The sequence below is a fragment of the Castor canadensis genome, chromosome X, assembly GCF_047511655.1.
Source record: "Castor canadensis chromosome X, mCasCan1.hap1v2, whole genome shotgun sequence".
Classification (NCBI taxonomy): domain Eukaryota; kingdom Metazoa; phylum Chordata; class Mammalia; order Rodentia; family Castoridae; genus Castor; species Castor canadensis.
Window position 1 is genome coordinate 41,695,904 of NC_133405.1, and position 26,802 is coordinate 41,722,705.

Here is a 26,802-nt window from a genome sequence, read left to right on the forward strand (position 1 = left end):
GGCAGCAGGATATAAAATCAACATAGAAAAATCATTAGCATTTCTATACACTAATAATGAACAAACAGAGAAAAAATATATGAAAACAATTCCATTTACAATAGCCTCAAAAAAATCAAATACCTAGGCATAAACTTAACAAAAGATGTGAATGACCTCTACAAGGAAAGCTATAAACTTCTGAAGAAAGATTTTGAGGAAGACTATAGAAAGTGGAGAGATCTCCCATGCTCATGGATTGATAGAATCATCATAGTTATAATGGCTATACTCCCAAAAGCATCTACATGTTTAATGCAATTCCCATCAAAATCCCAATAACATTCATCAAAGAGAATGAAAAATCTATCATTAAATATATCTGGAAACACAAGAGGCCACAAATAGTCAAGGCAATAATCAATAAATAGAACAACACTGGAGGTATCACAATACCCCACTTCAAACTATATTACAAGGCAATAACAATAAAAACAGCATTGTACTGGCACAAAAAACAGACGTGAAGACCAGTGGAACAGAGTAGAGGACCCGGATATGAAACCAAACAACTATAACCAACTTGTCTTGACAAAGGCACTAAAAATATACAATGGAGAAAAGACAGCCTCTTCAACAAAAACTGCTGGGAAAACTGGTTAGCAGTCTGCAAAAAACTGAAACTAGATCCATGTATATCACCCTATAACAATATTAACTCAAAATAGATCAAGGATCTTAATATCAGACCCCAAACTCTAAAATGGTACAGGAAAGAGTAGGAAATACTCTGGAATTAATACGTATAGTTAAGAATCTTCTCAATGGTACCCCAGCAGCACAGCAACTAAGAGATAGCATAGATAAATGGGACTTCATGAAACTAAAAAGCTTCTGCTCAACAAAAGAAATGGTCTCTAAACTGAAGAAAGCACCCACAGAGTCTGAGAAAATATTTGCCAGCTACACATCAGAAAAAGGACTGATAACCAGAATATGTAGGGAACTCAAAAAACTAAATTCTCCCAAAATTAGTGAACCAATAAAGAAATGGGCAAGTGAACTAAACAGAACTTTCTCAAAAGAAGAAATTCAAGTGGCCAAAAAACACATGAAAAAATGCTCACCATCCCTAGCAATAAAGGAAATGCAAATTAAAACCACACTAAGATTCCACCTCACCCCTGTTAGAATAGCCATCATTAGCAACACCACTAACAACAGGTGTTGGTGAGGATGCAGGGGAAAAAGGAACCCTCTTACACTGCTGGTGAGAATGTAAACTAGTACAACCACTCTGGAAAAAAATTTGGAGGCTACTTAAAAAGCTAAACATTGATCTACCATATGATTCAGCAATACCACTCTTGGGGATATACCCAAAAGAATGTGACACAGGTTACTCCAGAGGCACCTGCACACCCATGTTTATTGCAGCAGTATTCACAATAGCCAAGTTATGGAAACAGCCAAGATGCCCCACTACTGACGAATGGATCAAGAAAATGTGGTATCTATACACAATGGAATTTTATGCAGCCATGAAGAAGAACGAAATGTTATTATTCACTGGTAAATGGATGGAATTGGCGAACATCGTTCTGAGTGAGGTTAGCCTGGCTCAAAAGACCAAAAATCGTATGTTCTCCCTCATATGCAGACATTAGATTAAGGGCAAACACATCAAGGGGATTGGACTTTGATCACATGATAAAGCGAGAACACACAAGGAAGGTAGGAGTATAGGTAAGACACCCAAAAAACTAGATAGCATTTGTTGCCCTCAAAGCAGAGAAACTAAAGCAGATACTTTAAAGCAACTGAGGCCAATGGGAGAAGGAGACCAGGAACTTTAGAAAAGATTAGTTGCAAAAGAATTAACTTAGAAGGTAACAGACATGTACAGGAAAGCAATGCGAGTTATCTCCCTGTATAGCTATCCTTATCTCAACTAGCAAAAACTCTTGGTCCTTCCGATTATTGCTTATACTCTCTCATCAACAAAATTAGAGATAAGGGCAAAATAGTTTCTGCCAGGTATTGAGGGCTTAGGGTGTGTAAGGGAGGGAGCAAGGGGTAAGGAAGGGGGTGGGGGGAAGGGGGGAGAAATGACCCAAACATTTTATGCACACATGAATTAAAAAAAAAGAAAGCAATGCAAGTAAACTCCCTGTATAGCTATCCTTATCTCAACTAGCAAAAACTGTTGGTCCCTCCTATTATTGCTTATACTCTCTCTTCAACAAAATTAGAGATAAGGGCAGAATAGCTTCTGCCTGGTAGCAAGGGGGTAGTGAGGGAGAGTGAGGGGGTGGGGGGAAGGGGAGGAAATGACCCAAACCTCGTATGCACATATGAATAAATGAAAAAAAGGTGATACGTATATACTGTATAGAGTAATCATCAAGAGTCAAAGGTCCTTTCTCTTTTTTTTTTTTTTGCACTACTGGGAATTGAACTCAAGGCCCTGCACTTGCTATGCAGTCGCTCTACCACTCCACCAGCAACTCCACCAGCCCCTCAAATGTCCTTTCAAATGAACATTCTGTGAATCTATTTCTTTTGATTGGAATTAAAATTAACTTATTTTTCCTAAAATTAACTTCTTTTTCCACATCAACTAACCAGAAGGAGATCCTTTCCAGAGGAATATTAAGTAAAATTTGAAGGAACCCATCTGTGTAAAAACCAGGGACAAGTTTCAGAGTTGACAATCAAGGAATGATCATCATGACAATACATTGAGCTACCTTGGTGTTCTGCCTCTGAAGTGCACATTGCAAGCTTTCATAAAAGGCAGACTTTCTTGAAATAACTCATTTGGGCATTTAGGTAATTAGATAAAGTTCAAGAGATATATGTGGTATACAAAAATCTTTTCCATATCATTAATGATATATTGAATTTCCTTTATATTCTATTACATTATAGAATCAGTGAAATGGGCAATTTACAAAAGTTAGTAGGATGCATTATCCACAGAGAAATATCAATGTATCTTTAAAAACTAAATAACGTACTTGGGTAGGTTTCCAATATGAACTAATTGTGAAGGTATCATTCATTTTATAAATATTAGCCAAGTTAGGTTGATGGGATGCATGGGTATGATAAATTTGTGGGGACGCCAACTACTTCTAATATGTAGTATGAATGATGTGAAAGTTGATACACAAGAATTAGAGATACAGGAAATAAGAAATCAAGGTATTCCTCTGAAGCATAATACAGTAAAATCTAATAAAAATATGTGAATAGCCACTTTGAAATGTAAATAAGGAATTACGTGTAAATGGGTCACAAAAGTTTGAGGACACCAAAAACTCTAATTAAAGATGATTACGAGGAGCCAAGGCAGAAATGTGATTTTAATTTACTTAAATAGAAACATAATCAACTGAATTTTATCCTGTTTTTAAACTTAATGAACTGCATAATACACTATTTAGACAGAGAGACTGACTGGGATGAAAGTATAGCCAGCTTGGTGAGGCTCAGAGAACCAGATGTGAATAGTGCCTACCGAAATATTATTAAAGGCAGAGAGATTTCTGTGGCAATCTCCCATTGCTCTGATTCCATACTTATTCAAAGTATTTTCAGGGGGGATAAAGGAGAATGATGGAGGGAATGAAATCAACTATGATACATTGTAAAAACCTTTGTAAATGTCATAATGTACCCCATGTACAACAACAATAAAAAATAAAATTCAAGGAAAAAAGTAATGGCTTTAGCAAATCATAAGCAAGGTCTTACTTAAGACCCATTAATATGGACATTCATAAAATTGAAGTCTTTGGGTCCTAGAGTATTTGCTGTCAGAAAAATGCATGCTCTCGAAGTCACCTATAGATAATTATTCCTAACTTTAAAACTCAGTAGATAGGAAACATAGTCATTTAACTACTACATTTTAACCATCTAAGGTAACTTAAGTTTACACAGAAATCAGAGACAACACCTAAGCAACAAAAAAAAATTTCAATCTGAAAATATGGCTTGCCTACAGGGAGATACTACCTGGCTCTAAGGAAACAAGCACTCTGGCCTTCTTGATGGTTGTATTTCTCAAAGTAAACAGATTTTCTCACTTACCTGTCTCTGCTACATTGGTTAATATTAATTCAAGCTTTCTCCCCACATCTCCCTCCAAAAAAGGAAAACTACTTGTAATGTACTGAAAGAATCAAATTTCCAATGGCTGGACCATAGCATTTTTATCAAGGTACATAGTAATTAGTGAGGCCTTTCAGTATTTAGCCAGGGCTTCTTTTTGTGGAAAGAGTTGATAACAACTAAACCAGTAAGTATGGTCTTATTTATAGTCTTCCCACAACTTACAATATCTCCCAGCTATTCTTGAAAAGAAGCTTGCTCTCTGGTTCTTCAATATGGAAAAAAAATGGCATTTTACCAAATAAATTGCTGAATTCAACCACTGATTCCATTATTGGTACTTTCTGAAGCTTCTGTTGGAATTGAGGAATAGAAAAAGAAGTATTTTTTAACAACAATATCAGAACTATTTTGACACAGGAAATTTGAAGAAGAGGAAATGAGCCTCTTTTGAAACTGCAAGAATCATACACATTTTGTTTATTTTTTTCTTTCTAACAGTTGCTACTTAATATGGGAGGAAAGACAGCTAGTGATATGAAGAGGTTCTTTGAACTGGAGTAGTACTTTCAAATTTCCAGATTCTCCCTCCAAATTAGGCTGACTGTTGTTAATAGTTAAAGTAATAAGTATTTTCAGCAAGGACTATGGTGATGAATGTGCTATTTTATAGCATCTCCACTGCAGGTCTTTGTATGTGTAATATACTATCTAACCTGTTTGGAACTGAGATCTACAGCAAACTAAAGCTGAGAGCCAGCAGAAAAGAATGAATGGTTGCACTCAGTGAAAATAGTCCATGCACTAAAAATCATGTATTTCACTCAAAGGGCAGTTCTCCAGTCCTCTATTTATAGCCTTTGTCTATATAAATCTAGCAATCTTGGATACATGCTTTACGAATTACAGTGTATATATTAGAATGAGGGAGGAGATGCTGATCCAAGAAGTCACACTCTGTAAGAAGTGACAGATGACAGAACAGGAGGAGACAGAATATAGAAGTGGCAGATGTAGCCACCATTTCTCCCCCACAAAGAGAAAAAAATACTCCTGTCTTAAGCCACTTATCACTGGAGTGAATATGCATGCACATTTAATGAAGTCCAGAGGGCATCACTAAATTCCAGTAAATGTAAGCTTGATTCTACTAATGACAGCCCTGAGTCATTAAAAAGGGAGATTAAATAAAAGAGTATACTCTTTTTTAATGTGTTGGAAAAAGTGGGCCACATATTATTAAAATATTTGTTGAAAACAATCTTTAAAAATTTTTAAAGGGCCTGGGGCCAGTACCTCACACTTGTAATCCTAGCTACTCAGGAGACAGAGATTGGGAAGATCGTGGTCCGAAGCCAGCCCAGGCAAATAATTCACAAGACCTTATCTCAAAAGTACCCATCACAAAGAAAGGCTGGTAGAGTGACTCAAGATGAAGGCCATAAGTTTAAGCCCCAGTACTACAAAAAAAAAAGACTAAAAAATTTTTAAAGGAATATGCACAATATACGAGGTCAATTCAAGTATCTAGAATGGCTTGTTTTCAGAGACTGTCTAAATAGCTCCTTTTGCTGCAATTGTACCTACGTCAAAAGGCCATTTGAGACTTCTACACAGGCTTTGAATTAAAGTAAAATATCTCTTCATGTCATATCATATTTATCCATACAAATAAACTTATTTCTGGAAGCCACATGTTCTAATGCCAGAAGTTTTCAATTCTATAGTTCAGAAATAAGATAGTCAGAGGTCTTTGCTGCTTTCTGTTTTATTTATTGGGTTTCCATGTAAGTCTTTATTTGAAGAAAAAGGTGTAAATCATTTTAGCAGCTTTATTGTTAAAATGGATTAGACCTTTGGAAGAGAACATTTACTTTTAATGAAGTACCATATATCTTTTTTGTGGTGCTGAACACAAAGTCTTGCACATTCTAGGAAAGCACTTTGCTACAGAGCTATATCCTCAGTCCTTTTAATATTTTTTGTATTGATCATTATGTTGGTGTCATGACTAAAGAAGTTTTTGCCCAACCCAGAGTCAGAAATACCATCTCCTTTGTTCTTCTATAGTTTTATCGTTTTATGTTGCACATTTGAACTGTAATCTATTTTGACATTTTGTATATGGTGTTAGATATGAATTGGAGTTAATATTTTGCATGCAAGTGTACAATTTTTTTCAGCATTCTGTTGAAAATACTATGGTTTCTCCACTGAGTTACCTTTGTTCAACTCAGTCCTCCTCTTTGTAGAATGCCCAGATACTTTCTCAATGATAAGAAGTCAGGGCAATCATGGGGCTGATTTCAGTTATTTCCCGTATATCTGGGGGTTATTGACATTCATTACCTGATGTCCAGTCTTAAAAACTATGGTTTCAAAGACAAAAACTACTTGATCATCTCAATAGATGCAGAACAAGCCTTTGATAAAATCCAACAACATTTCATGATAAAAACTCTAAGAAAACTAGGAATAGAAGGAAAGTACATCGACATTATAAAAGCTATGTATGACAAACCTACAGCCAGCATTATACTTAATGGAGAAAAACTGAAACCATTCCCTCTAAAATCAGGAATGAGACAAGGATGCCCACTATCTCCACTGTTATTCAACATAGTACTGAAATACCTAGCCAGAGCAATTAGGCAAGAAGAAGGAATAAAAGGAATACAAATAGGTAAAGAAACTGTCAAAATATCCCTATTGCAGACGACATGATCCTATACCTTAAAGACCCAAAAACTCTACTCAAAAGCTCCTAGACACCATCAATAGCTATAGCAAGGCAGCAGGATATAAAATCAACATAGAAAAATCATTAGTATTTCTATACACTAATAATGAACAAACTGAGAAAGAATATATGAAAACAATTCCATTTACAATAGCCTCAAAAAAAAATCAAATACCTACATGTAAACCTAAAAAAGGATGGGAACTACCTTTACAAGGAAAACTATACACTTCTGAAGAAAGAGATGAGAAAGACTATAGAAAGTGGGGAGAGCTCCCATGCTCATGGATTGGTAGAATCAACATAGTAAAAATGTCTATACTCCCAAAAGTAATCTACATGTTTAATGCAATTCCCATCAAAATTTCAATGACATTTATTAAAGAGATTGAAAAATCTACCACTAAATTTATATGGAAACACAAGAGGCCATGAATAGCCAAGGCAATACTCAGTCAAAAGAACAATGCAGGAGGTATCACGATACCTGACTTCAAGCTATATTACAAAGCAATAACAATAAAACCAGCATGATACTGGCACAAAAACAGACATGAAGACCAGTGGAACAGAATAGAGGACCCAGATATGAAGCCACACAACTATAACCAACTTGTCTTGACAAAGGCACTAAAAATATACAATGGAGAAAAGACAGCCTCTTCAACAAAAACTGCTGGGAAAACTGGTTAGCAGTCTGCAAAAAACTGAAACTAGATCCATGTATATCACCCTATAACAACATTAACTCAAAATGGATCAAGGGTCTTAATATCAGACCCCAAACTCTAAAGTTGATACAGGAAAGAGTAGGAAATACTGTGGAGTTAGTAGGTATAGGTAAGAACTTTCTCAATGGAACCCCAGCAGCACAGCAACTAAGAGATAGCATAGATAAATGGGACTTCATAAAACTAAAAAGCTTCTGCTCAACAAAAGAAATGGTCTCTAAACTGAAGAGAATACCCACAGAATGGGAGAAAATATTTGCCAGCTACACATCAGACAAAGGACTGATAACCAGAATATATAGGGAACTTAAAAAACTAAATTCTCCCAAAATTAGTGAACCAATAAAGAAATGGGCAAGTGAACTACACAGAACTTTCTCAAAAGAAGAAATTTAAATGCCAAAAAAACCGTGAAAAAATGCTTACCATCTCTAGCAATAAAGCAAGTGCAAATTAAAACCACACTAAGATTCCACCTCACCCCTGTTAGAATAGCCATCATCAGCAACACCACTAACAACAGGTGTTGGCGAGGATGCAGGGAAAAAGGAACCCTCTTACACTGCTGGTGAGAATGTAAACTAATACAACCACTCTGGAAAAAAATTTGGAGGCTACTTAAGCTAAACATTGATCTACCATATGATCCAACAATACCACTCTTGGGGATATACCCAAAAGAATGTGACACAGGTTACTCCAGAGGCACCTGCACACCCATGTTTATTGCAGCAGTATTCACAATAGCCAAGTTATGGAAACAGCCAAGATGGCCCACTACTGACGAATGGATCAAGAAAATGTGGTATCCATACACAATGGAATTTTATGCAGCCATGAAGAAGAACGAAATGTTATCATTCACTGGTAAATGGATGGAATTGGAGAACATAATTCTGAGTGAGGTTAGCCTGGCCCAAAAGACCAAAAATCGTATGTTCTCCATCATATGCAGACATTAGATCAAGGGCAAACACAACAATGGGATTAGGCTATGAGCACATGATAAAAGCGAGAGCACACAAGGGAGGGATGAGAATAGGTAAGACACCTAAAAAACTAGATAGCATTTGTTGCCCTCAAAGCAGAGAAACTAAAGCAGATACTTTAAAAGAACTGAGGCCAACAGGAGAAGGGGACCAGGAACTAGAGAAAAGGTTAGATCAAAAATAATTAACCTGGAAGGTAACACACAAGCATAGGAAATCAATGAGAGTCAACTCCCTGTATAGCTATCCTTATCTCAACCAGCAAAAACCGTTGGTCCTTCCTATTATTGCTTTTACTCTCTCTTCAACAAAATTAGAGATAAGGGCAAAATAGTTTCTGCCACATAGCGAGGGTGTGGGGGAGAGGGGACAGGGGTGTGGGAGTGGTAAGGGAAGGGGTGGGAGAAGGGGGCAGAAATGACTCAAACATTGTATGCAAATATGAATAAATTTTTTTAAAAAACTATGGTTTCATATTTGCATTTAGTTACTTGGTTTTTTGGTTATTTTACCCAGAATGATAAATCTGGTCTTTATTATTCCAGCTTAGCTAGAACCAGAAGTTCTAATGTTTTATTAAGCAATTTGAAAACTCCTGATACAAGAAACACATTTACTAGAATATCTTAAACAAAAACCTACTATATTTTCAGTTCTTAAAACTAAACATTGATTTGGATTATTTTTTCCCTTTTTTTGGCAGTAGTGGGGTTTGAACTCAGGGCCTCATACTTACTGGGCAGGCGCTCTATGCTTGAGCCACTCCACCAGCCCTTGATTTGGATTCCTGATATGTCCTCTGTATATAAAGTCCCCATTAAAATGTTTTCATGATGTCTCATGAATGAGCCATATGTATTGATTTGCAAACTTTTTTTCTGTGCCCCTTCCCACATATAATCTGACCTACATTCTGTCTGCTCACTATACAGGAAGACATGAATATTGCTACAGCAATAGGGCCAAAAATATTGGAGTATGGTACACCAGAAATATTGAAATTGACTGCATTTTGCTCTATTAGAAGGTACATGGGTACTGTCCTTTGGCCACATATTTTGGCTAGTTTATGTCTTCTTAGTATAAGAGTTTATCAAAACATAAAATATTTGGAGAGCTTACAAATATGAAAAATTCTCAGACCAACTTCAGGCCTAGTTAATGTTAGCACAGGCAATGCAGGAGGTAGCTCACTATGTTTCGTCTTTTTAAGCAAACTCCTCAGATAATTGTTATACGCACTGAAGTCTCCACACTACCTATTATTTATGAGAGCCTAGCTCAAGCTCTGATATCTGACATTTGACTCATGAAGGCTAAGACACAGCTTCAGTCCTTAAAAGAGAATGCATTGGGAGATACATATGTACATATATGTAATATATAAACATTAAAGGAAAATCTGTTCAAAGTGCTGAGTGAAAGGACTGGAGAGAGTCATATGTGATCAGGGTCTTGAGGAATTAATAGGAATTTTATAAATGTGATAATAAAGGCAATGCAAGTCTTAGGAATGAATGCCTTTGCAGATTCCTAGATTACAGAAGGTGAAGAACATTTGAAAGAATGAGGAAAAATTTGGTAGGACAAAAAACAGGGCAGTGTTTCACAACTGAAGCATATGGATCTCTTGGGAGGGTGTGTAGATTCTTTAAGCTGGAGTTGTAGCTCAGTGTTACGGTATTTGCCTAGTATGCACAAGACCCTGAGTTCCATTCCCAGCACCATAAAAATTAAAATAAACAAATCAAAATTCAGATTCTTGTGCCTTATTCCAAACCTACAAAAGCATACTTTAAAGAGGACTTTTGGGATTTCATTGTTAACAAATTCATCTGGTTAGTCTAATAGTCAACCATGTATGAGAACCACTCACATAGTTGCTTTCTCTTTATTTTTGCATGGTATCCCTTTTAAGAATGAATGAATGCAAAGTAGTGATTTAAGCTTGCCCAAATCATGAGTGCTAACAAAAGCCATGTAACAGAAAAAAAATCACCTTTTGCTCCTTTCCAAAATAACAAGAAGAAAACCTCCAGAAATACTGCACCAATTCATGATAAGTGTGAGATTCATTTTGACAGCAAAAGTTTCGCTTTATTGTCTTTATATTAAGATTAGGTAATGTTAAAATGCTGGTCTAAAGTTTTTAAATTGTTGTCAGTGTAAGTTTTTCTTTACTTGATGTACTTTAAAATATATTGAGGATTACAGGAACTTATTCAAAATAAAACATATAAGAGGAGAAAAGGATTTTCAAAGATATATGTAAAACAGGTGCTGAATGTATTTCTTGACATTGATTTTTTTATAACAAACACCTTTCAATGTATTCAACTTCAATTTTTTATTCACTGTAGAGCTAAGGCCCGTTTGTTTGTTTGCTTGCTTGCTTTCAAATAGAGTTTCATTTGTAACCTAGGCTGACCTAGAACTTGTGGTTATTCTGCCTTAGCCTTCCAAGTACTGGGATTGCAGTATGTGTGACCATGTCTGGCTGATTTTAGGCTTTTTAAATGCAATTTTCAGTTACGTACCATTTAGTCTACGGCCATACCACCCTGAACATGCCCAATCTCATCTCAGTTACATACCATTTAGTTAACTTCAATACAGATGTAGAATTATTTTTCTGTACTATCTATAAATAACTGGTCATTCCATAAGGTATACACCTAAGTGTCCTTTATAACAAATTTTATTTGTTTTAAATGCTAAGTGTTTCTTTACTTTGATAGAAACATTCAAGAGTATGTTAGTTAATAGCTACATTGAAAATAATATTTGTGTATTTTAGTTTCCCAGAAATAAAAAGATTCTGTTCTTTACCATGAACATGAACTTCAAGAAATCTACATGCCTTATAGGCTTTTAACTCCCTAGTAAACAAGCAAAGTCAGTTTGAGAAAATCAGGAGAGCTGTACTGTACTCTACCAGCCCTTGACAGATTTCTTGATGAGCAGTTAATTCCTCTTTAGTTAGTGATACTTCCTAATCATTTCCTACAGACTATTTTACTGCTAATCCCCATAACATGGACACCATAGTACCTTTATCTCAAAAAAGCAGCAGGAGTTTTGTGTACAAGTAAAGAGAAGCACGTTTAGGTAAGAATTCTGGAGAAATGGAGGCAGCAGAGAGCACAGAAGCCAGTAGTCTGGGTTCAGATCCTAGCTTCTTCTATAAGTTTGTAATTTTGACCAAACTTTCTCAACTCACCTTTCTAAAACTCAGCTTCCTCTGTGAGTTGTGAGTAGCAGTATTACTTAACTAATAATTGTTCTCAAAATTCATTTAGTTAATACTTGTAAGGGCTTAGAGCAGTGCCTGCTGCATAGTAGGTACTTAATAGATACTAATAGTTGTCACATTATTTTTTAGTTGTTATATTGTTGTATTAATATGTATGATCATCTTTGTTCTAGGACTATAGACCTAAAGCCACATAGGAATATGATCCATATTTGCCACTTTTACCTATACAGTGGCTCCTCAATTAAAATAAATGAACTTACATTGTAAGTATTTTACCCCTATTTCCATTCCAATAAGCAAAAAGAAAAACACACAAAAAAAGCCCTAACTTAGCCTTTGTTCCCTTCTTCCCTATGATGTCCCAAGTCTTTCCCTCCCACTCACTTTCAGGTGACACCTCAGTCATCTTTAAAGGAATGATTGGGTTCTTATGTATCTCCTGCAAGCACTGGCAAGACAAACCAACAAGTCTCAAGCAAATAAAACCACCCACATACGTTTATTTAGCTGGAAACCAACTCATATTATGTACCTACAAAAACAATAACCTTTGATCTTTCCCAGCTGTGTTTGAGTCTATTTAACTTCCAACAAGGCTGAGTTTTCAGATGAAAAAGAAACATCATTCCTTCTGGATTATATTCAACGAAGTACTCATCTGCCTGTCAGGCCATGCAAAATATCACTGTGATGAGAGGTGGGTCAAAAGATACCTTTGCATGTTGAATAGCAAAGGGACAAGACTTAAACCCTAGTGATTTTTGGTGATGAAAGTTCTTAGGGACAGAAGGACAGTTGCTAATACAGGATATGACATGATGCATGCCAAAAGAGAAGTATCAACGAACTGTTCTGCCTTCACAACCCAAAGGAAGCTATAACCAGGTCTTTTAGCATAGTTTTGTTTTGTATTCCAAGCCAAAAGCACAAGCTTTAGGGACAAAGTATGATTTCCAGTACAAAGAAGATTTATGTTGTACATCTCCAGATATCTGATATCAGAGAAGAGTTTTCTCAGGAAAAGAGACAAACTTTACACTTTGTGAAAAATTAATATAGATGAGTCATTAGCTTTTGAGTTTAATAGACTGGGTTCCTGCTAACTCACTATGTGTGCTTGGTTGTGTAAGTTCAAATTAGTTAATTTTATTAGTTTTTATTGTAAAATATTGTGCATATCACTGTTCTGTTTCTAGACATATAGAAGAATGGATAGCTCAAAAATCCATTAAAATGTCACAAAATTCTGGATAAAATGCAACTATGCTATTAAATTCATAGCTAGTGAAAATATAAAGTTAAAATATTCATGCATGAGATGTCAATAATCCAAAAAAATTTTTCTAGCACCAGAATTTAGGTCACCTTTTCTTTTTCTTTCCTTCCTTCCTTCCTTTCCTTCTGATGGTACTGGGGTTTGAACTCAGGGCCTTGTGTTTGATAGGCAAGCACGCTATCACTTGAATCTTTTTTTTTCTAGTTACTTTTCATATAGAGTCTCCTATTTTTATCCAGGGGCAACCTTGGACCAGGCTCTTCCTACCTACACCTCCCATATAGCTAAGATTACAGATTTTGCATCACAGGCATATTTGTTGAGATGGAGTCTCACTAACTTTTTGTCCAAGTTGGCTTCAATCCGTGATCCTCCCAATCTCTGCCTCCTGAGTAGCTAGTATCACAGGCATGTGCCACCATGCCTGGCCTTGACTTAATTTGTCCTAAAGTCATTGAATCAAAAATCATGATAAAACTTTCTGCTTTCATTTAGATCCCCCAACACATGCACAAACACACACACACACACACACACACACACACACACACACATACACACACAAACATTTGTAGGAAAACCTGGTAGTTTTCAGGTTTCATTGAAGAGGTCTTATACATCCTTGGTTATATTTATTCCTAGCTGGGTTTTTTTTAGGCTTATGTGAATGAGATTATTTTCCTGATTTTTTTCTCAGTGAGTTTGTTATTGATGTGTAAAAAAACTACAGATTTTTGTATGTTGATTTTGTATCACACTATTTTGCTGAAAGTGCTTATCAAATCTAAGAGTCTTCTGGTAGAATCTTTATGGTCTTAGAACTATAGAACCATATTATCTGCAAATAGGGATTATTCGACTTCTTCCCTTACTATTTGTGTCCCTTTTATTTTTTTCTCTTAGCAAGCAAATTCCAAGCCAGACATGGAGAGGAGAGAGAGGGAGAGAGAAAGAGAGGGAGAGAGAAAGAGAGAGACTTGAGAGGAATAAACTGATTATGAAGTTTCCGCTGAAGAGATTTACCAATAAATAATAAATTCAGGCATTGTGGCACAAGCCTGCATTCTAGTTACACAGGTGTAGGTAGGAGGATGGCAGTCTGAAGCCAGCACTGGACAAAAACACAAGATCCTACCTGAAAAATAACTAAAGCAAAAAAAAAAGAGGAGACTTGGGATGTGGCTCAAGTGGTAGAGTGCCTGCTTAGCAAACACTATGCCCTAAGTTCAAACCCCAGCACCACAAAAAATAATGTGTTTGCTATAAGTAGAGTAGAATGGTGGTTATCAGAGACTGGTGGGGGGGTGGATGAATAAAGGGGAAACAGTGGTCAATGGGTACAAACTTACATTTAGATAGGAGGAATAAGTTCTAGTGTTCTAGTACACAATTACGTGATTGTAATTAATAATAATGTATTTTAAATTTTGAAAAAAACTAAAAGAAAAGATTTTAAATGTTCTTACCACAAAGAAATGATAAATTTTTGAGATGATGAGTTTGCAAAGTAGCTGGACTTGATCACTCCACAGTGTAATTGTATATCAAAATATCACATAAATATATATAATTATTATTTCTCAGTTAGCAATAAAAACAAACAGCAGTCAACAAGATAAAAATCTTTAAAAATAAGATTCTTGGCATAATACACCAATAGGAAAAATAGATAAAGTTTTTATAGAGTGAAGAATGGGAATAAAGATATAACTTAAAACTGGGAATCTCAAAACTTCATGCTTTAGTGAAATGGTGGACTGAAAAAAAGATCTATCCACTAGATAGATCTCTTGGTAAAAAAGTATCTCCCCTAAGAATTTATATCCACAAGCCTGTAATACAGGTTTGTAGTTAAACTTATGCTTTTTCATAGTCCTGAAAATCCTAAATTTAAAATTAACTCAAATTGGCCCTAAGTTGCAAACATTCTAATGTAAGTGACAGAAGCAAATGCAAATTTCTGTGAAAAAAGGAACCATGGACCTGCACCTCCATGAAGTTCTACAAAGTCACATGTATGTGACCATATGATCCCAGATTTCAAAGCATATGACCAAATTAGACAACAAAGTAAAGCAGCAGATATAATGAAAAATAAAATTAGATTCTCAAGAATATGAAGTAATGAAATCAAAGTATACATAATAGAAAATACATGAAATACTCTGTAAGAATAGCAGAGTTAATCAAAGATTTCCCAAAATAATGACATTATTTTGTTATTTTGTTTTTTCTTAATTAATTAAATAAATAATTTTTGCAATACTGGAGATATGCAGTGCAGGTACAGGACATGAGCATGCTAAGCAGTAGTTATACCCCCAGTCAATATTATTTTTTATTAGCAAATATTAATTGTACAGAGGAGTTTAGTGGTGGTATTTCCATGTAAGCATATAACATACTTTGATCAAATCACCCCCTCTATTACTCTGCTTATCCTCCTTTCCCCCACTTTTTACACTTTTAATGAGTTTCATTATTCTATTTTCATACATTCATATAAAATACTTTGATCCCATTCACTCTTCATCATCCTCTCCTTTTGCCCTCTCTCCTCCCACTGGTTTTCACCTCCAAACAGTCCCCCTTTTACATTCATGTCAATTTTTTTGACTGTACTTGAGTACAGCTCAGGGTCTCAGGCTTACTAGGCAAGCACTATTGTACTTGAGCCACACACCTATCATCTGTCTATTTTGCTTTTGCAGTTTATGCTTTTGGTGTCTTGTCCAAGATCATTTCCTAGACCTGTATCACCAAGATTTCTCCCTATGCTTTCTCCTGTGAGTTTTTGTAGTTTCAAGTCTTATGTTTAGATATTTAATCCATTTTGAATTAGTGCTTGTGTATGACATATGATACAGGCCCATCTTTATTCCTTTATCAAGTTTTCCCAGCATCATTTGTTGAAGTGATCATTATTTCCCCCATTGCATAATAATGTCAACTTGTTGAAGATCATTTGACCATATATCCATGGGCATTTGTTTCTGGACTTTTTATTCTGTTCTACAGGTCTCCATGTCTGTCTTTATGCCAGTAACATAAATTTTCAGTTGCTGTAACTGTTACATGTTTTGTAATCAGAAGGATGAGCCCCCCAGATTTCCAAGGTCATTCATGAAGTCATAAAGAGGAAGTACTAATCTGCCATCTTACCACACTTTCTTTTTATAAAAATGTTTTTATTAGTCCATAATAGTTATACAAGGGATTTCATTGTGACACTTCATATATGCATATATTATACCGTGGTTTGGTTCATCCCCTCTATTATTTTCCCTCCTGTCCCACTCCCCTTCTTAAAATGACTTTGACAGGTTTCAATGTTCCATATTCATACATGTATAGAAAGTACCTCAACCATATTCACCTTTCTTTACCCTCTTCATTTACCCTCCTCCTCCCTCTCTTACCATCCCCTTAACATGATCCATTTTACATTCCTGTCCTTCATTGTTTCAGTGTCTGTTCGTTGCTCAGTGGAATTTTGCCTTGGTACTTCACCTGTAAATATATTGTACTTTAATAAGTCTCAAATGTAACTCATAATTTACAATCTTTCATTGAGATCTATTTTCATTCAAAATTCCCTTTTCTGGAAAAAAAAAGAGAGAATTTACCTAAAGCAGATCTTCACTGAAATAAATTTTAAAAAGATGGAATTTGGGAGAAAAGAAAATGATTCCAAAAGGAAGTCTTAAAACACCAAAACAGATGATGAGAAAAGATTGAGAATGTACAGAAAGATAAACAAATGTCAATTGAATAAAATGTCTTACTTGGGAACTAAAAAGAAAGAAAAAATAAAACTGAACTATGGGACAGTAGCAACATGTAAGGCAGGGATGGGGGCAATCAGGGTTAAAGCATTTGAAGTCCTTGAATTGTTCAAGAGAATAGAAACAGTGACTAACTTTGTATTCCACTAAATAGTCATCTTCCATTTTTAAAGGTAACCACTGAAAGAATGAAAATGGACTGTATTTCTTTCTAACCTGTTAGAAAGACCATGACCTAAAGAGATCAGGAAACTAATTCTCAAAAGTGTCAAATAGTAAACAATTTAGGCTTTAAGGACCATATAGACTTTGTCACAATCACTCAGAAACTTTGCCTTTGTGACAGAAAAGCAGTCTAAACTAATACATAATAAATAGGAAGAAGTTGTTCCAATGAATCTTTATGTACAAAAATGAGTAGTTGGCTTGATGTGGGCTGCAGATTGTAGTCTGCCTGACCTTTATCACAGAAATCTTGACATTTAAGTCTATGATCTATTTTGAACAAAATTTTAAACATGTTAAAAAGTGTGCCTTAAAATTTTTATTTACTTGTTTGTTTGTTTTTATAGCTAGGAACTGAATCCAGGGCCTTGTATATGCCAAGCACACATTCTACCACTATCTATTTAATTATTTGACCCTAAGTCATCTAATTACAATATTTCTTTTGTAATTGTCATCTCAACTTACATTCTGTAAATTCTATACATTCCATGGCTCTACTGTTATCATGTGTTTCCTTTTAATGTTCCTTTGTCATTATAAAAAATACTTTGCTTCAAAGACTTTTCAGGTCTGCACTCCTTTTAAATAGTGGTGAGAAACTATAGTCTAGCAATTTCTACCTGTAGTGTACATTCAAAGACTCCATGACATAGATGCATTATTCTGATTCCCTACTTTATGACTAATTAAATCTATGTGCACAAAACCTTTTGCACAACACCTGGAGAATTAAAATATTAAACTCCCACTGCTGATTGCTAATTATTTTCCTTCTTTTTTTGTGGCAGACCTCAAGTTGTCAGAACGCAAAGGCAATGTACATTATAAATAGAAATCACATTACTGTGAATTCAATTTCCACACATCATTATTGTAGAAAGGCACTAATCATAACTTACCAAAGAAAACAGTGGAGTCAGAATAATTGATGTTTAATCCTTTTTAATGCAAAGAATGTAGAAAAGCTTCTGAAGTCTCCTCAAAGTGCTCTCCTCATGTGAGAGGTAGCATATATCTGCTTGCTTACTTCCATGTGGATCCTTTACCAAAAATAAACCATGTTACTTAGTTAAATCCAATTGTCCCCTCTCAGATTGTTTCTCAGCTGCATTATCATTACCATCTTTCAAGATTCTATTGCTCTGAGTCTTTTCCAGGTTTTTCTTCCTTTTCAAAGAGTATAATTTTAAGAAACTGGATTCAGTCAGAAATAAAGCATTAGAATCTAAGCAATCAATTTCCAACTGTGTGAATTTGATCATCTTACATAATTCTTCTGAACAACTTAGTATCATCACAAAGCTCTTAGGATAATTACATGTGACAGCATATGTAAAAACACTAAGCCTAGGACACAATGAATAATCACTAAATGATTTTGATTGCAAATCTGAATTTACCCATTGACTTTGGGGAGTCACCATGGTACAGAGTTAATTTCTCTATTTTTATCCCCTCTAAAGTTATTCACTTATATTGGTACATGTCTACAAATTCAAACTGGTACCCATCGGATCTTTTCCTTCATTATCCCCACCAGAGGGTCCACCTTTGATAGGGAGAAACATAACAAAGTCAACCTGCATTTGTTGATATTTTGCTTGCTAAAAGTTTCCCATTGTGCATGTTTAATCATACCAAGTAGATGATCAGCACTTTGAGGTTTGAGATCATGTGGTTTTTCAGAAAGTTGCTGTAAGTATAGTGTAATGAGTGAGGCACTCTGTACATGTCTTTTACATGTCTCTTGTTAAATAAATACTACAGCATTCTCTGTCAACTTGCAGATTTGATTTAACTAACAGGAGTGTCTCATGGATCAAAGACAATGAAATTAAGCTTTTAAACTAGCTTGATCAATGTAAAAATATAATGTCAATGCAGTAACTATGTACAGGCAAAGCCAGGAGGAGGGAAGGAACCTATTAAGGAGTTGCTGGAGAAAAATAAATGAGAATGGAAAGAAATGGTGTGTATGGAATTTGAAGGATTTCTTATTTTTACAGTTTTAATAAATAAATGACAGCACTTTGTACTAATTTACTAGCCTATTGGCAATTTTTCTGTATGAAAATTCATATTTTTGACTTCTATGCACCATACAGGTAGGCCTTCACCCTGCTGCTTCACCACCTGCTGCTTTGGTCAGGGAAGTAAGGAACAAGAGGAAGGGAAGGGACTGAGAGGGTGAACCAAGTGTAAGGAACACACAATGTAAGGGAAAAGATGGAGAGTAATGTCAAGGAGAGAAGACTGGAAAATGTAAGGCAGTATGGAGTAACTGGGGTATTTGAAAAAGATCTTTTGTACAGGATTCAGTAGTTACTTGCTTTTCAGAGTTGCTCAAAGTGTTCTAAGGGAGTCTGGCAGCTGTCGTTCACCCCTTCTTATACAGAGACAGGTAAAACCACAGAACAGATACTTCCAGGAGACAGTTAAGGAGGCTGAGAAGTTTCTTTTCCAACACAACTTTGTCCTCTTCTCCACCTGATAATCTCTCTCCATCTCTTGTTCCTTCCACTTTCCTTTCCAATTTTGCATTTTTATACCTCTCTACTGACCTATTTGTGAAAATTCTTTGGAAACTGTAAAGGAAAACAAGGTAAATGCATTGTAGTCTCTCTCTCTCATCCATAGTCACTTTCTGAATTTGAGCACTGAATATATTATGAGATGAATAATATCATTAAGTCTGAATAACCCTTGTCTAAATTCCATCCACTTAAAAACCTTAAGATTTGTCCAGGACAAGGACAGTGAGGGTGGAGGTGGGACACCTCCATCTCCCCTAAATGCTAAAGTCAAAACTAATCAGGGAGAGCTGGTAGAGTGGCTCCAGTGGTAGAGCACCTGCCTAGTAAGCATGAGGCCCTGAGTTAAAACTTGTACAAAATACATATAAAATGGCAAAAAATAAATAAAGTGGAAGGGAAACACACTATAAAAATATATAAATGTTTACTTCCACAGAAAAATATTTCCGTAGTCTACTGGAAGTAGAGCTTATTATAAGAATATAATTCTCAGTGTTACATTTCTGAATGACAGATGATTTTCTTTTGCCTCCTAAGAAACAACTTTGCTAATTAATAGCAAAAAGATAGCATGTAAGGCCTAAGTGAGTATATACATTAAAACTATAACTATGACTTCATGAAATATTACGTTCTATACCCAGAAATGTGAGGCCACATCAGTCAGATTTCACAGATGAACTATTAGTGATCCAATAAATGGAAATAATCCTATAAGATAAAAATGTTTAATATATTTTGAGCTAGATAGAAAGTAATTATTATGATGATATAGTTTATCCAAATACTCCAAAGGGAGCAAAGTGGAAAGCAATCACTTTAACTCATGCTTTATTTATGCAAAATTCTGAATCAAATGAGCCTAAGTAACTGAAGCTACTTACAATTATGAAATCTTCTAAGAGCAAAGAACACTAGAGAGTATAGAATGGAAAAACTTAAACCTGGGTAAAAGTGCTAGTAAGTCTGCAAGTTAACAGTAATCAACAGTTATTGAAAGGTTACTCTGTATCCCACATATTTTGAAGCACTGTATATATTGCATTTCTTTTAATCATTAAAACAATCTTATGTGGTAGACACTCTTAATAGCCTAATTTATGGAAGGGGAAATTAGAGCACAGAGAAAGATTAAGTAATTTGTACAAGGTCATTTAGTAAGTGGTAAAGTCAAACACTGACCGTCTGGCTCTGAAGGCCAAGTATTTAACTGCTAAGTTATAGTTTCCACAAGGGAGCTTAGAAGAAGTAAGACCAGTTAGGGGACCAGAGACTTAGTGAAAGGAATGAGTGCTTGAAATAATGACAGCTGCACCACGAATTTAAATGATTTGTAGGAGATATTGCAAAAGAATCAGTAGCATTTGATAATAGATTATATGAAAGGTAAGAAAAAGTTAAGTTGACTGGGGTTTTAATTCTGAGTAATTTGGTGGTGATATTAACTAGCCTCAGAAAAATGAATTATAGCTAGTATGAGAAAAGATGAATTCAATTTTAGATTCATAAGACAGAAATAGCTTAAGGATTATGTCTAAATAAACATCCAGGAAGAAAATGAAAATATAAACTTGACTCCCGAAAAATCTAATAACATAATTTGGGATGTATGTGCATATAGAAAAATCATCATGGAGCTGAACTTTTGAGAGTCTCTGTAATGAGTAGATGTAGGAAGTAAGTCTGAGTTTATCAGAGAATCAAGAGAGCTCAGACTTCTAGAAATCAAGAAAAAGAAAAAATTCCAGCAAGAAGAGGTACTTAAAATGTATAATGATAAAAAGGAACTGAGCAAGTGGAGAACTTGAGAAGATGCCATTGTGTTGTCAGAATGGTTTGAAAGAGCACTTTCATTAAAGTGGTGAGGGCAGAAGACATATTACAAGTCATTGAGAGCAGGGAAATGTTAGTGGAAATAAGAGATGATACACAACTCTTTCAAGACATTCATTCAGGAAAGAAATGTGAATGATAAAGCAAAGTTTTAGGAAGAAAATGGGTTCAAATAAGGACATCTTTAAGTCACTGACTCTTTCAGCATACTTGAAGACAGACATAAATAAGCCAGTGGAGTGGTATTAAAAATAAAAGATAGAAGTAATTTATTTCCTTTCCAAGAAGAAATGAGGGTAGGACTAAGATCACAAGAACATAAAGACAGAATATGATGACATCAAGATCCATGTTTTTCAAATGGCAGTTCATGAACTGATTGTAGAAAAACTGCATAAGAACAATATTAGGATCTTCTCCCAACCTTTATTGAGACATAATTGATATATAAAAATTGTACATTAATGTTTCAAATTTGATGAGTTTGGACATCAGTTACTACTACCACAATCCAGGTAATAAACATATTCATTGCTCAAAAGATTTCCCTGTCTCTTTGCTTTTTTGCTTGTTTTGTCATGTTTTTGAACTGCAAAATTACTAGATGGAAACATAGAGTGACGTTTTCTTGACACTTGTGTTGACAATGAATATTTGGATATGACTCCAAAAGCGCAGGAAATATAAGCAAAAATAGAGAAACTCAATTGCATCAAATTAAGTAGCTTCTGTACAGCAAAGGAAGCAATCATTCCATAGGTTCCAAAGGCAACCTATGGAATGGGAGAAAACAGTAGCAAACCGTATTTCTGACAAGGAGTTAATTTTTAAAACATATATATTTAAAAACTCCTAAAATCTAAAGGCTTATTAAAAAGATAGATTTCTGGGCTCATCCCTCATGGATTCAAATTCAATACACCTTAGTTGTGGCCTAGAAATCCATATATTGAATCAGCTGGTCAAACAACACTGTTGCACAGCTGGAGAGCAGTGGTCCTCACCTCTACCAAATCAATGTCTCTTTGTCTTAACAAGTGTTTTGTAATGCACTCTCCTAAAATAAAAGTCATAAAAATATAATCCATCTACACACAAAATTTCATAAAATCCATATAATGCATCAACTAAAATATAAAAGAGAAATGTCAGGAAAGGGATTCATAATAAGATAGTATGCTTTTCAGTATGCAAGTATTTGGGCACAAATATAGTAAAAGACATAATAAAAAAGTCAAATGCCTCTACCTACTTAAAATAAAGAATGGATTTAAGACAAGACAATATTGAATTTATTTATATTTGACACTTTAAAATAAGGGCTGTAAAATATATCCATAGATTATCATAAATAAAAAAAGTTGCCATGTATATACCAACTACAAATGCAGGTGGATATAGTAGTGTTGGATTGACAACTCAAATATCACAAGTGGGAGCTTGCACTAACAACATTGTTTCATCAACCACAGATGAAGTTCTAAACAAAACAAAGTAAAATCTTCCTTTGATTACACAGTAGTTTTATTTTGTGGAAAATAAAAAATATGCAAATATACTTTGCATTAATATGAAAATGGAGCTGTATTCTAGCCCCAGATAATTTTAGGCTCTTTCCTCCATGAGTGCCTAGGAAGACACTTAAAAGTCATGTAGGATACAGGGAAAATCTTCATTATGTGGACTTATTACCAATCAGTCCAGTTCCTAGTGTTATCAGCCCAGCCTTGGGTTCTTTTGCTCCATTTGAGATAGAAATCATGAAGATGCAAGCAATTCTTTCCAAGCAAGACTTTGTTTGGATGTGTGCTTGAGAACAAGGGAAGCAGTGCACTGAAAGGGTTCCAGGACCAGGTCCTTGTGGAAGTAAGGATCAAAGCTCATGCAAACTGACAGCAGCTTCCACAAGTGTACTAGCAGCACTGACATGGCTCAAGACCTCTACTTGTATCACATCTGATCTTTGCTCTCAGCACCAGGGTCTGCCTTTGCTATGGTGATCTATTCATGTGCGTTTACTTTAGGAGTAGAGGGGAGCATGCACATGTGTTCATTAGAATGCATGCTGGACATGAAGTTAACTGCATTTTACTGAGTCTTAGTAAAAACAGATTTGGAAAACACTGAAGTAGATGATTAGGTGAGGGTCTGGGTTTAGGAGGCTCTTTACCAACAATGCTGTAACCATCTAACATAGTAGTCATCTTTGACTACTATGTTAGAACCCAACTTTGGAGTTAAAGCCAGGGTTTGAGTCCTAGTTGCATGGCTGAGGTGTGTAACTATGGACAAGTACTTAAATTCTCTTACTTGGCATAAGTTGCCTTAGAATGAAGACGATAACTTGTTATAAGATTTTTCTAATAATTGAAATTATGTAGTGTAAAATGCTTAGTAAAATGTTTGACACATAAGTACTCAATAAATGGTAGCTAAGATTAATGTTTTAAGAATAATATTATTACCAACATATGAAGTTTGCATGACAGACCAGCAAAATGTGAGCTATAAATGTAATATGTTCAAATTTCTACCAAATGTTTCATTCCCATTCTAAAGAAATTCTTGAATTGTCTGGAACTATGATATAGGTATTAGTTATTTATTGCTGTGTAGCAAGTTACCCTAAAATTTAGCATCCTAAAACTCCATTTTATTATCTCTCAAGGTTTCTGAGAATCAGAATCTGGGATCAGCATAGCTGGGTGGTTCTAACTCAAGGCTCCCATTAGGTGTCAGTAAAGCTATTGACCCAGGAGGCACTCTTTAAAAGGGCTGAAGGAAGTATTCACTTATAATAACATTATTTAACTGTCACCATGAAGTTTCAGTTCCTTTCCATATGGTGTTCTGCACATAGGGCTATTCGTGACAAAGTCTGTGATCCAAGAAACAAAGAAGACAGAGACAAACATACAAACACACACACACACATACACACACAGAGAGAGAGAGAGAGAGAGAGAGAGAAATACAGAGACAGAGACAGAGAGAGAACACTGAAGAAGAGGCCAAGTCTTTCATAATTTAGTCTCCAAAGTGACATAATATCACTTCTGACATATACTACTTGTCAGAAAAATCTATTCTTTGTATAATATGGGAAAAGATAAAACAAGGATTATCACTGGGGGAGGAACAATTTTTTTATTCATTTATTCACATGTGCATACATGTTTGGGTCATTTCTCCACCCTGCCCCCCTCCACCAACTTCTCCCTCCCTCCCCCCTTCAGTTCCAGGGAGGTCCTGTTCTGCCTTTATCACTAATTTTGTTGAAGAAAAGACACAAGCATAATAAGGAAGACAAAGAGTTTTTAATAGTTGGGTTAAGGATAGCTATACAGAAAGATTCCTAACATTGCTTTCGTGTACACATGTGTTATGACTCATGTTGATTCATCTCTAACTGATCTTTACACTGGTTACTGATCCCCTTCTCATGTTATCCTCTGTCACTTTAAGGCTTCTGTATTAGTTCCTCTGGAGTAGGGACATCAAATGCTTTCATGGTTTGGGTTTTCTACCTATTCCTATATCTCCCATATGTGCTCTCCCCTTGTCATGTGATCCAAGTCCAACCACATTGCTGCATTTGCCCTAGATCTAAAGTTCGAATATGAGGGAGAACATACAGTTTCTGATCTTGTGAGCCTGGCTGACCTTGCTCAGAATGATGTTCTCCATTTCCACCCATTTACCTGCAAATGATAAGATTTCATTCTTCTTCATGGTTAGGTAAAATTCCATTGTGTACAAGCACCACATTTTCTTGATCCATTCATCAATAGTGGGGTATCTTGGTTGTTTCCATAACTTGGCTATTATGAATACTGCTGCAATAAACATGGGTGTGCAGGTGCCTCTGGAGTAATCTGTGTTGCATTCTTTTGGGTATATTCCCAGGAGTGGGATTGCTGGGTCATATGGCAGGTCTATGTTTAGATTTTTAAGAAGTCTTCACATTTTTTTCCAGAGTGGTTGTACTAGCTTGCATTCCCACCAGCAGTGTATGAGGGTTTCTTTTTCCCCACATCCTCACCAACACTTGTTGTTGGTGTTATTTTGGATGATGGCTATTCTAACAGGGGTGAGGTGGAATCTTAGTGTGGTTTTGATTTGCATTTCCTTTATGGCTAGAGATGGTGAGCATTTTTTCATGTGTTTCTTGGTGATTTGAATCTCTTCTTTTGAGAAAGTTCTATTTAGTTCAGTTGCCCATTTCTTAATTGGTTCATTGATTTTGGGAGAGTTTAGTTTCTTAAGTTCCCTGTATATTCTGGTTATCAGTCCCGTGTCTGATGTATAGCTGGCAAATATTTTCTCCCATTCTGTGGGTAGTCTCTTTAGTTTAGAGACCATTTCTTTTGTTGTGCAGAAGCTTTTTAATTTTATGAAGTCCCATTTATTCATCCTTTCTCTTAGTTGCTGGGCTGCTGGGGTTCTATCAAGGAAGTCTTTGCCTATACCTATTAGTTCCAGAGTGCTTCCTGCTCCTTTCTGTAGTGACTTCAGAGTTTCAGGTCTGATATTTAGGTCCTTGATCCATTTTGAGTTGATACTAGTACAGAGTGATAGACATGGATCTAGTTTCAGTTTCTTGCAGACGGTTAACCACTTTTCCCAGCAACATTTGTTGAAGAGGCTGTCTTTTCTCTATCGTATATTTTTGGCAACTTTGTCAAAAATGAGGTGGGTATAGTTGCATGGACTTGAACTCATGTTTTCTCTCTCACTCAATCACTCCACCAGAATCTTGAGGCATACATTTTCAAACCTTTCCTCTGTACTTGTATGCCTGCCTCTCTATTAGTTGTTTTCTTTGTGAAAGCAAAGGAAACAAAATTGGTTCACTCTCAAGGCCACAATATATAAAACAAACAAACAAGAAAGAAAGAAATCTACACTTGATCCTGTTTCTTCCTTAGGCAGTAGCCTTCACTTCACTAACATGCTTTTTGAGACAGTGCTCTGTACTCCATCTAGTTTGTTACCTTTGACTCATCCCCTAACTTGCTGAAATTTCTTCATATTGTCATATGTTTGGAAATCATACCAATTAAAGAGTTATCTGAATTGCCAAATGCAAACACTCCTAGGTGTGCTGGGGAAAAAGAATGGGCATCAGATTGTTCATTCTTACATTTATGTGGTTAATTTCAATTGGATTAATTTACTTATCATACTAACAGCTGTTTTGAGAGCCTGCCATTATTTGATTAAAGAGCAGTGATGACTTTGCTAATCAGTGTAGTAGCAGGAGTAAATCTAAATGAAGTGCAAGAGTTGTGGTGAAGTATTTACTGGAGTACTTAGGGTACAATATGAGGGT